Source organism: Podarcis pityusensis (assembly GCF_964106645.2).
Source record: "Podarcis pityusensis genome assembly, chromosome: 2".
In the NCBI taxonomy this organism is placed as follows: domain Eukaryota; kingdom Metazoa; phylum Chordata; class Lepidosauria; order Squamata; family Lacertidae; genus Podarcis; species Podarcis pityusensis.
Window position 1 is genome coordinate 57,336,550 of NC_138029.1, and position 11,643 is coordinate 57,348,192.

General features: G+C 41.5%; 1 long non-coding RNA gene across 1 annotated transcript; it reads right to left on the bottom strand.

The window, feature by feature from the left end:
• Window positions 1-771: 771 nt before the first annotated feature.
• Window positions 772-5,477, bottom strand: LOC308468750. Its single transcript, XR_013981837.1, has 4 exons — window positions 5,453-5,477; window positions 4,219-4,248; window positions 3,515-3,652; window positions 772-1,220 (listed from the first exon to the last, which is right to left on the bottom strand). It is a non-coding gene; the product is annotated as an uncharacterized lncRNA (long non-coding RNA).
• Between the last annotated feature and the right edge of the window lie 6,166 nt (window positions 5,478-11,643).

Sequence of the window (11,643 nt, forward strand, 5' to 3'; positions counted from 1 at the left end):
TCAAAAGGCAATCTCACAAGATTTGAGATGTGTTCAGTGGAAGCTAGTCTTTTACGGCAAATGGGGCACTGCCCCACAAAGCTCAGACTGCCCTCAGCAAGCCCCCACCCAATAGCTGCCAGCTTCCTACTTACAACCAGCCCAGAGTAGCACCCTCCAGCTTCTAGCAGGGAAGAGGCTGGGAACAAAGATAGAATTAGCTGGTTCTGCATCTGACTGGCTCTGATTCCATCCAATCTAATGTTCCCTGCCTTCTCTCCTACCAATCCCAAAGGGCACCAGTCTTCACTGGATGGATTTCTGGTGCCATTTGCCATTAATCCATGAGTCCCAAACCCAACAGTTGGGAGACACATCAGACAAAGACAAAATTTGGAGCACACTTTCTTTCTTTATCCCCGTTTCTCCTGTTTTTGTTTTTGTTTATTATATTGGTATTGCTTAATCATTTATAATTTGGGGAGTGTGGGTGTATTTTTCGGTGGTGAAGGGAGGATGGCAGGGAGTATAAAGCAGGGAAATGTCTGGGGGATTTGTTGTGTGCTGAAATTTGTGGAAATATCAATTAAATATTGAATATAATAATAATAATAATAATAATAATAATAATAATATTTATTATTTATATCCTGCCCATCTGACTGGGTTTCCCCAGCCACTCTGGGCGGCTTCCAACCGAGTATTAAAAACAATACAGCATCAGACATTAAAAACTTCCCTAAACAGTTGTCTTCAATTGTCATTTAAGATAGTTGTTTATTGCCTTTGACGTCTGCTGGGAGGGCATTGCACAGGGCAGACGCCACTACCGAGAAGGCCCTGTGCAAAATGAGGTCATAAGTAGTAGGATTTCTAGAATGATTGCACGTACAGAAATAAATATGTATTACAATTCGATAACATTAAATAATATATTAATTAAATAAATAAATAGTTTCATCTTTGACACACTGTTATAAGTTAACAAGCAAATTGCATTCCTTTTCTTCTTCTTCTTCTTCCATGATACATACTGATGAGAGTCCTGGTTTGTTCAACACACTTGATTAGTCAAAGAGATCCTCTTGAACAGCAGAGCAAACGATCCTTTGCCTGGTCCAAGTTCACAGCGTTGCTTTTTTGGGTCGCAAATGACTGTGCAAGGTTTTCAGAAAGCGATCAAGGTATTCTAAGAGTTTGTCAACACTTTTGCGTGGTGCTGTACAATTCTCATTCTTCTCCTGTGGGGCAAAAAGTTTGCATTGAAAAATTAGATTGTTTGCAGCTTGCTTTCGGTCAGGGGCTTCAGGTTGCCAATGGGTCATTGAGAAATCACAAACAAGTCATGGGCAATTATTAAAAATAAAAAATGTCAGATTATTTCCGGATTGAATGGGGTAAAAATACTGGGTTGGCATTTTTCTGTTAAATCATTTTTATTAATTTTCCAATAAAAAACATCCAATATCAAATTAGGGTTGGCATTTTTATGCCGATGATGGGTGGAAAACTGTGGAAAACCTTCACATATGAGGGGTGCCAATCTCACAATAAACACTTATCTGGAACCACCCAGAGTGCAGTGTGCGGAAATATTATCTTCCACAGGGCAGATATGTTGAGTATGGTGTCCCATGATTCCTGATTTAGGTGGAAGTTGGCATCTCTTGTATCACTAACTTATAAGGCTATTTATTACTGACCACACACATGTGACTAATCCAGGGACAGTCAAATTGGTGCCCTGCCAACACTGTTGAATTCAATTCTCATCAGTCCCAACCATCATGGCCAGTGGTCAGGAATGGTGGGAGTTGTAGTCAACAACATCTGGACAGCACCATGTTGGCTACTCCTGAAGCATTTAAAAATATGTTGTTTTTGTCAATTGATTGCATTAACCCAACATATCAATATTTCTAATGAAGATAACCTTCACCACCAGAAGTTCCTTTAGGCTGCAGTCCTAAATTTAGTTCTGTACACGCAAAGGATTACTTTGTTAGGCATGGTAGCAGATGACCAGTGACAAGGAAATTGCAAATTCAAAAGGCATCTTAAAGATGCCAGGGATTTAACGTAGGACCATCTGCATGCAGAGCAAATGCTCTACCACTAAGCTGCAGACCCTCCCCAAATTAGTCATCTTCATGACCATCAAGTATCTTAATAACCAGTAAAATGCAATTGCAACCAGTGGAACTTATCTGTTGCAGCTCCATCATGGTTTATTTCCAAAGATGGGAATTGAAATTATTACTCTGAGAATATGCACTTTACGTACAAAGTCAGATGCTTCTCCCTCAATGCTCTTTCCTAACTTGATTGCTGTATCAACATTGGATCCTTACCAACAACCTAAGGAGGAAGCTCTGCTCCACCAAATGATATGTGCCCCATTCTCTCAACAAGAGGTCTGCATGCAGAATTTAACTTCTGTATGTGCACCTGTGGTGACTGAAGACAGGGCATGGGAGCTCAGAAAGCACATCTATGTCCACACCACATGGATCATCCAGGCCTATGGAAGGAAGTATCCTTTTGATGCAAGTGGTAATATTCTGGAGTTGCTAGTTCTTGCATATGACTAAGTTTGAACCAGATCTGTATTTTAAGCATATATACCACAATTTCCCACTTTGTGATAATTTTCCTGGCCCTCCAGCCACATTACTAAATCCTAACAGTAGAGAGCTGAACCTTATTCTTATGGAACAGTCCTACCAGCAGTTTCACTGACAGAGTGGTTCATAGGACTGAGGACCCAGATCCCAAGGTGGCACGAGAAGACAACCTATCCAGTTTGTATGTGATGGCAGCTGATATTTAATGGGAACTGTCCCACTCATGACCAGGGCTGCATCAACACTCCACACACCTTCTGCTCCAAGTTTCTGCGCAACTCAGATGTTCACTTGAGGGTTCCCTTCACCCCCAGAGCAGCACATGCGTTAGATGGATTTGTAGCCATTCTCAGGAGTGCCTGAGGACTATCAGAGTGGTTCCAGATCCCCAGCTCTAGCCCACAACTGCAACCAATATTTTAACATTACTGTTAAGATGTGGTCAGGGAAATCTAATGGGAATTTAGAGAATTACAGTGGGATTTGGGAGAGGTTATGTATTAATAAAAATAAAAATAATCTATTTGTACCCTGCCCACCTGACTGGGTTGCCCCCTCCACTCTGGGCAGAGCAGCGTAAATAGATCAGAGTTGGTCAGCTCTGATACACTACACATACTTAGAATGTTGAATTTGCTACTGCTGCATAAACACCTGTTTATAACCACTGCAAATAAGATAGCACCTCGTGGTTTGGCTGCCTTTGATACAACAGTGCTTCAGCTTCATAGCTAAGGCTTTGGATTTTGTGCCTTTGGATTATTATAGGCCCTATAGCAATATGGATCAATCAGGATGTACAAATAGGGACAAACTGGAGCTAAATGAAAGCAACTTTGTAAGGTTTCTGTAAGGGTAAATATGTTCCTATATACCGTTGCTGAAAAGTTAACTAAAATAGCTTTACTTACATCATTTTTCAGCAAATCTTCTTTTAAGCGCTTAAGGTTGCTGCGCAAGTTGTTGATGCTCCTGTTGTCATCAGTTTCAGCCCTCACTAATTCCAATGAGTTGATAAATACATCCAAATTATCCTTTACACAAAATTCCTGAAATGAGAGTATGTGAGGATTTATGTAGCCTTCTGTAGAATAACGTACTATATGCCAAAGTTATTTAAGACCAGACACAATTCAGTATTCTTGCACAATTCCCATTTACATATTTCTAAGAGCCTTCCACAAAAGAATTTTCAGGAAAGTCATGCCTACTTTTTAAAGGAGTAGTATTTGTTCTGAAGAGATATCTTTTCCTGACCCAGGCTTAGAATGCCATGTTGATATCCATAAATGATAGACATTTCATTAGGTGAATGTTCTGTACCTCACAAGCCCTTTTAAGACCACTCAAAATAAGTGGGAACTAACTTTGGCAGGATCATGCTTTACCATTTTAAGGGAAATCCATTATTTTGAAAGATAGGTTCCCATTTGAAAATAACCCACTTCCAAGGATGTCTTTTAAGCCAGGACATCCTAATGTCGTACCCATGTTCCCTCCTTTTCAATATGCCAATTGCTTTACACACCAAAAGTACTTCTTCTAGCAACCCATACCCATTATTTGAAATGATTCAACATTTTAAATAAATAATAATAATGTTTTAATTTCTTACCTGGAAGTTTTCTGGGACAAGTAGTGATGTCTGTAAATATTAAATGACAAAATGTAGTTAAGTAGTGGCCGTGTGAAAGTCAAAGTACATGTTCAATTAGACAAGGTTAAAAATTAGATATGCTTTGATAGTCCCCTTTGCCTGCCCCCCATCTTCAAGAGTTGTCTCAGCCTTAGGAACACAACAAGGCAGAGGATTACAAGAGGCTCAGCAAATGGCAAGGGCCCATTATTGACTGGGAGAGGAGAATTCTATGTAACTTTTCATGTCTTATTATCCTAACCCATGGGTAGGGAAACTAAGGCCTGGGGGCCGGATCTGGCCCAATCGCCTTCTCAGTCTGGCCCGCGGACGGTCTGGGAATCAGCGTGTTTTTACATGAGTAGAATGTGTCCTTTTATTTAAAATGCATCTCTGGGTTATTTGTGGGGCATAGGAATTCATTCATCCCCCCCCCCCCAAAAAATATATAGTCTGGCCGCCTACAAGGTCTGAGGGACAATGGACCGGCCTCCTGCTGAAAAAGTTTACTGACCACTGGACCTAACCTATCCCTGTGGCATTTTAGAAAGGATGCAGCTTCATGGGATCTCTGAATACTGCACCTCTGAAGACACTATCTCTGAATGTACACATGGAAAGGCTCAGTAGCACAGCCTGGGTAGCTCAGTTAGTTAGAGTTTGGTGCTGATAATGGTAAGGTTCAATCCGCGTATGGGACAGCTGCATACATTGGACCAGATGATCCTCAGGATCTCTTCCAAGTCTACAATTCTATGATTCTATGATCTGCTTTGTATGCAGAAGGTCCCATATTCAACTCCCAGCATCCCTAACCCTGTCTGAAACCTGGAAAGCCATTGCCAGTCAGTGCAATGACTCAGAAAACTGAACTAGATGGACCAATGGTCTGAATCACATTATGACAGCTTCCTATAACATAATATAATAAGAGGAGTTTCCTATGTACCTATTAACTTTTAATCAGGTAGGCCCTAAATTCCATTGAACCTGTGCCAGGGAAAAGTGCAGGGTTCCAAAGACACATTTCCACACGTAAATCTTCTATAATTTCCTTTACTTTCTCATGTGCCCACCACTGCAATTCCGATTCATTCAGAAAGGCTTGGTTTTATACGCATGTTTACTCAGAATCAAGGTTCACTGAATTTAGTGGAGCTGAGGAGGTCTTTCCTAAGTAAGCATGCAACGGATGGCAGGTTTAGTTTCTTACCATGGCTGGATCCTTGGGTATCACTTTGGTCTGCAAATAGCAAAATACAAAACGAGGTTAGCTGGTAGAAACGCATTCTTTCATGATCAAATGTTTTAAAGTTCAGTCAAACATTAGTTAACTTTGCTTTACAGTTATAGCATACCCTTTGTGTCAAATCTGTCAGACGACGCTGTGTTTCTATAAGCCCACCCGGTATAAGTTCTTTTCTCGCGGTCGGATTGCGTGCTGGTTTGCAATTGATGTATGCTCCAAGGCAAAGGATGATCAAACAGTGGGGCAGCATTGTGGTGCTAGCAGTGTGCTTCAGTTTCCTTGTTCTGAACCTGGTAAGACTTTGATGCTCTTATATATACACATGAAGCTAAAGGAAATGATTAATATCTCACCACAAAAGTCAAGCATACCCAACGGAGGTGGAGGGGTGGGAAATTACCTTGAATAATGGAATCTCCTAGCTGCTTATCTGATGCTCGGGTGCATATGATTTGTTGTGAAGAATGCTTGAATTTTAAAGGGAAATGTATACGTATATGGGCACAGAGATAAGCACTTTTAAGTTCAATTGATTTTAGTGAGGAGTTAAGCATGCAATAGTACATAAGAACATAAGAAGAGCCTATTGGATCTGGTCAATGGTCCATCTTGTCCAGCATCCTGGTCTCACAATGCCAACCACATGCCTGCAAGAAACTCATAAGCCAGACCTGAGCACAAGAGTGTTCTCCCTTCCTACAGTTTCTAGCAACAGATACAGTGGTACCTCAGATTAAGAACTTAATTTGTTCTGGAGGTCCATTCTTAACCTGAAACTGTTCTTAACCTGAGGTACCACTTTAGCTAATGGGGTCTCCCACTGCCACCGTGCAATTTCTGTTCTCATCCTGAGGTAAAGTTCTAAACCTGAGGTACTATTTCTGGGTTAGCGGAGTCTGTAACCTGAAGCGTCTGTAACCCGGGGTACCACTGTATTCAGAAGCATCTAACCATGGAGGCAGAACATAGTTTAGCCATTGATATCCTTATCTTCCATAGAATGGTCTAACTCTCTTTTAAAACTATCTGAGTTGCTTGCCATCACTTCTTCCTGTGGGAGCAAGTTCCATACTTTAACTTATTATCTCCCCTGAATCTTCAAGCTTTTCAGCTTCCTTGTATTTTCATAAGTTCCGGTGTTATTAAAAGAGGAGAAAAACATTTCTCTATCCACTTTCTCTGTGCCATGCATCCTTTTTATAAACTTTTAACTTGTCACCTCTAACTCACCAAAAATGATCAAGGGCATGGAACAACTCCACTATGAGGGAAAAGCTTGCAGCATTTTTACAAAAAAGTTGAAACGCTGCAACCTTTCCTCAAAGGGAAGTTGCTCCATCCCATTGATCATTTTGGTTGCCCTTTTCTGGATGCTGTGCCCTGTGTCCTACTTTTACAATGGATAGTCCTCTCTTTGAAGGGCTCCTCTGAATGGCTGCCCAGCAAAAGGCCAATTATTAATAATAATACCCTGCCCATCTGGCTGGGTTTTCCCAGCCACTCTGGGCATCTTACAAGACACAAGACCACAGAAAAACATCAGCCATTAAAAACTTTCCTATACAGGGCTGCCTTCAGATGTCTTCTAAAAGTTGTGTAGTTGTTTATCTCTTTGACATCTGACGGGAGTGTGTGTGTGTGTGTGTGTGTGTGTGTGTATGCATATGCAGATTTTATTCAGATCTGTGCTCCATTTCATCGTTGGTGTTGCAAAAGGAGCTGCCAAAAGTTAACAGAATTTAAAGTAATTAATTTCATATAGAATTATGTCCTTACACGATTTGGAATTATGAAGCCACCTTCAACCATCCATGTATATTAGAGCCCTGGTGATGCAATGGTGGATCTCTTTCTAAGGAAAGAGTTTGGACTATTGGTTCATCACCATGGGGATGTGACATGAGAGCATGGTTCTATCTCTTCAGGCACATGAGCAAGCATGGGCACCAGATCAGTGACCCTGACCACAGGCTTGTAGATGGGGGGTGCTAGTGGGGCTTTCCTCCCCCTTATTTTTTTGTTATAAGCAAGTAATTAACTCAACAGGAAAGCCTTTGTTTTAATAGTACTCTCAAGCACCACACATAAGCGAATCAGAGCCATATATTCTTAATGTCTTCATACATCAGGCATACCTGCATACCTCTAGCTAGTTTGCAGCAGTGTGTGGGGAGGGGGAGACAAAGGATTCATTTTTATTTCATTTTTTGACTGTAAGGCACAGGACAGGGGGCAGAGGTCTCATTTGAGCAGTTCCTCAACTTTCCCCCTTTTTTAAGGAGGGTTGTAAGAAAAAGGGCCTCCTAAGAACCCTTGGGGGTGGGAGTGGAAGGGGGGGAAAGAGAGAATTCTGGAAGTTTCTGTTGGAATGCATCTAGGTTGTTGTTGATGATAATTTTATTCAGTGCTTTTTTCTGGGGGGACACAGGGGGACGCATACCCCTAAACATTTTGTGAATCTTTGTACTTTTGTCTATTTACTGTATTTATTTTTTCCGTTTTGAACTATAAAATGGTGATTTTCTTGAGTCAAAATGAGAGTACCACTAAACATTTTTTTAAAGGAAAAAAGCACTGATTTTTTTTTAAGGAAAAAAAGCACTGATTTTTTTTAAGGAAAAAAGCACTGATTTTATTTATATGCCGCCCATCGGACTGGGGTGCCCCAGCCACTCTGGGTGCCTTCCAGCAAAATAGGATGACTAGCAAACCAATACATTCTGGGTTCTATTCAACTAAGTCCTACTCGGAGTAAACGAGTCATGTCTCTTAACTTCAATGGGCCTCCTCTGAATAGCATTGAATTACTCCCCCACCCCCAAATTATGCCAGAATTCTTGTGTGTGGGTAACAAGTGTTGAGAGGGAGAAAGAATGTGAAAAGGATGAGTTGGAGGAGAATGGAGGAAACAAGGAAGTGAATGGAGGTCAGGGAAGATGTGGAAGAGAAAAGAGAGAAGAGAGGGAAGGCAACCAATGGATGGATGGTTGGAAAGATGAGGACAAAAAGGGGATGAACAGAGGGGAAGGCAGTGCGAGGCTGCTGTTCTTTGGCAACCCCATAAATAGCTTTCCTCCAACCTGGCTTGCCACTGCTACAGGTTACAGTAATAAATATCACCTTTATCAGTGTCATCATTCACCACATTAATGTGTACATGGGGATGAACTGCCCCCTATGTTTTTAGTGCCTCCTCCAAACTTTTAGGCTAGCTATGGGCCTAGCCTGCCATACTCTATGGCATACCTTGTCTTCCCGGTGTTCACTTTTCTTTACCTTTTCTTTTTTTAAAAAAAGAAAGAGTTGCATCTGGTTCAGGAAGTACTAACTGTAGTTCCTATTTGTGTGGGGAGGATATCCTACAGGATATCCTGCAGATTTCTGAAGGCTAAGGAGCCTCCTGGGACTAATCAAGGACTGTTTCTCAGTCTGTATATACAGCATTAAGAAGCCAACTTCCTTGTTGGTTCAGGGTTTGGTCACACAAACCAAAGCATTTCCCTTCAATGGGACCTGAGCTCTTTTCTACTGCACACATGCTCCCTGTTATGTAGACCCTTAACCACAATGTCTTGACAATAATTCATGTGACCAAAACAGTTTGGATGTGTGACAGAGGGGGAGTTCTCACCTTCAGTTAAATGCCCAATGACTGAAATCTTTGGGACACTTTCTCTTCTTGCCATCTAGATAAATAATTTTTTAGTATGGATCAAACATTGAAAATCTATTACACTGCAGCAAGACTAGGAAACTTTGGGGTTTTTTTCTCATTGAGGGTAGCATTCTCTCAGAGGTAATCTTGAAAGACCTACATTGGCTCCCAGTACGTTTCCGAGCACAATTCAAAGTGTTGGTGCTGACCTTTAAAGCCCTAAATGGCCTCGGTCCTGTATACCTGAAGGAGCGTCTCCACCCCATTGTTCTACCCAGACACTGAAGTCCAGCGCTGAGGGCCTTCTGGTGGTTCCCTCACTGCGAGAAGCCAAGTTACAGGGAACCAGGCGGGGGGCCTTCTCGGTATTGGCACCCACCCTGTGGAACGCCCTCCCACCAGATGTCGAAGAGAACAACTACCAGACTTTTAGAAGATATCCCTGTTTAGGGAAGCTTTTAATGTTTGATGCATTACTGTATTTTAATATTTTGTTGGAAGCTGCCCCGAGTGGCTGGGGAAGCCCAACCAGATGGGCGGGGTATAAATAATAAATTGTTGTTGTTGTTGTCACAGCCACAGGCCAGCAGTAGGAGGGGCTGAAATGATAGTAGGTGAGAGCAGAAGCAAAAGAGGGTGGACCCCCTTTGTCTCTCTCCTGCCACTCCCCTACCCTGTTCCCCACCGCCAGCTTGCTTCATGCATTGTAGCTCTGGAGCCATAGGTTGCCTACTTCTCTGCTTTACAGCAATAACTAAGAAACCTGTCTCTGCAGAAACTAACAAAATCTACTTATTCCATAGTTTACCTAAAGATGGCTACTTCAATGTGGGTTGCTTGAGACTGGAACCACAATGACTTTCCAATATTTCTAACCAAAATATTTCTCTAACAAGAGTGGTGGTGGTATATGAACCATAAATATAATAATTTCTAGAGCAATGTTGTTGCTGTGGATGTGTGAGATATATGGACTGCTGACACCTTTTTTTTGCAGTTTTTGCTGTCACCTGGTTATCTTGATCTGCTAGAAGAAAAGACATAGTAGCAATGGTTGAGTGACTTGATATAGATAGTAAAGTAAAGGTAAAGGGACCCCTGACCATTAGGTCCAGTTGTGACTGACTCTGGGGTTGCGGCGATCATCTCACTTTATTGGCCGAGGGAGCCGGCGTTTGTCCGCAGACAGCTTCTGGGTCATGTGGCCAGCATGACTAAGCCACTTCTGGTGAACCAGAGCAGCGCACGGAAACGCCGTTTACCTTCCCACCGGAGCGGTACCTATTTATCTACTTGCCCTTTGACGGGCTTTCGAACTGCTAGGTTGGCAGGAGGATATAGATAGAGGGGTAATAACCTCACTCCTCAAATCTTTATAAACAGTGCAAGCCAGTAGCACATGAGCTACTGATTCAACACTGTTATCTCCACATGGACATAAGCATTGTTCCAGTGGATTTTTTTTAAAAAAATCAACCCTCAAGTACAGCTGAAGGCATTATATTTAATTCTGCGTAAGTGAAAGCGTGTCTGTATTTTGGAACTGTTAAATTTTGCAAATAGGATGCCAATGTGTCAAAATGACTAGGTGGAAAATAATCATACCATGAACAAAATGTCCTTATGGCGGTCAAATTATTCTGTCGCTCAATATCATATACGCACTGTCTAATTAAATTCCTTGCTTTGCTGAAGCCCAGTGTTAATAACTGCTGTGGTGATAAACTAGAAAAATAAAAAGATGGCTGTTTTTGAAAAAGTTGTGGAAATCCAACCTGATGGTGTTCAGTATTCTACCTAGAATATACACTCTGATATCAAAAGAGCTGCCTGTCCTACTTAGCTGGGATGGGTAGGATTCTGCTACTTGATAATGAAGAACTGAAACAAGTTGACTTGGACTAATTTTGTCCTTCTGATTAACAGGATGAAGGCAGACTTGAGGAAATGGAGCAGGTTTAATTAGTCCATATTTTGGAGCATTGCGTCAGTCAAGATATCCCATCTCTTTAAAGTGCTATTTTTATTTCAAATGCTATCTATTCTTATTTCTGATAGCATCTTATCTTCCTGGCAATGAATATACAAGAAAGTTAATTTTGGCTCCAAGAAATCCAGAATAAAAATAAACTATTTATACAGATCTGCTTCAACTGGAGACTGGGGGAGCCCCAACATTAAGCTCTCTTTTGACCACGTAATACCACACATCACTCAGGACAAAACTTAGGTGTGGGTGCAGTTTGAGACTGCTCTGGTGTCATGAGGGGAGCAATTCCAGTAAGTTAGCGTTTATGAGATTTGCCATTTTCAAAAGCCACATTCTCAATTTACAACAACAACAACAACAACAACAACAACGTTATTATTTATACCCCACCCATCTGACTAGGTTTCCCCAGCCACACTGTGCAACTTTCAGCAGAATATAAAAACATAATAAAACATCTGGTTGTGTGTTTTTTCTCCTCGCCTCTAGACTGAGAATCCCTTGAGTATG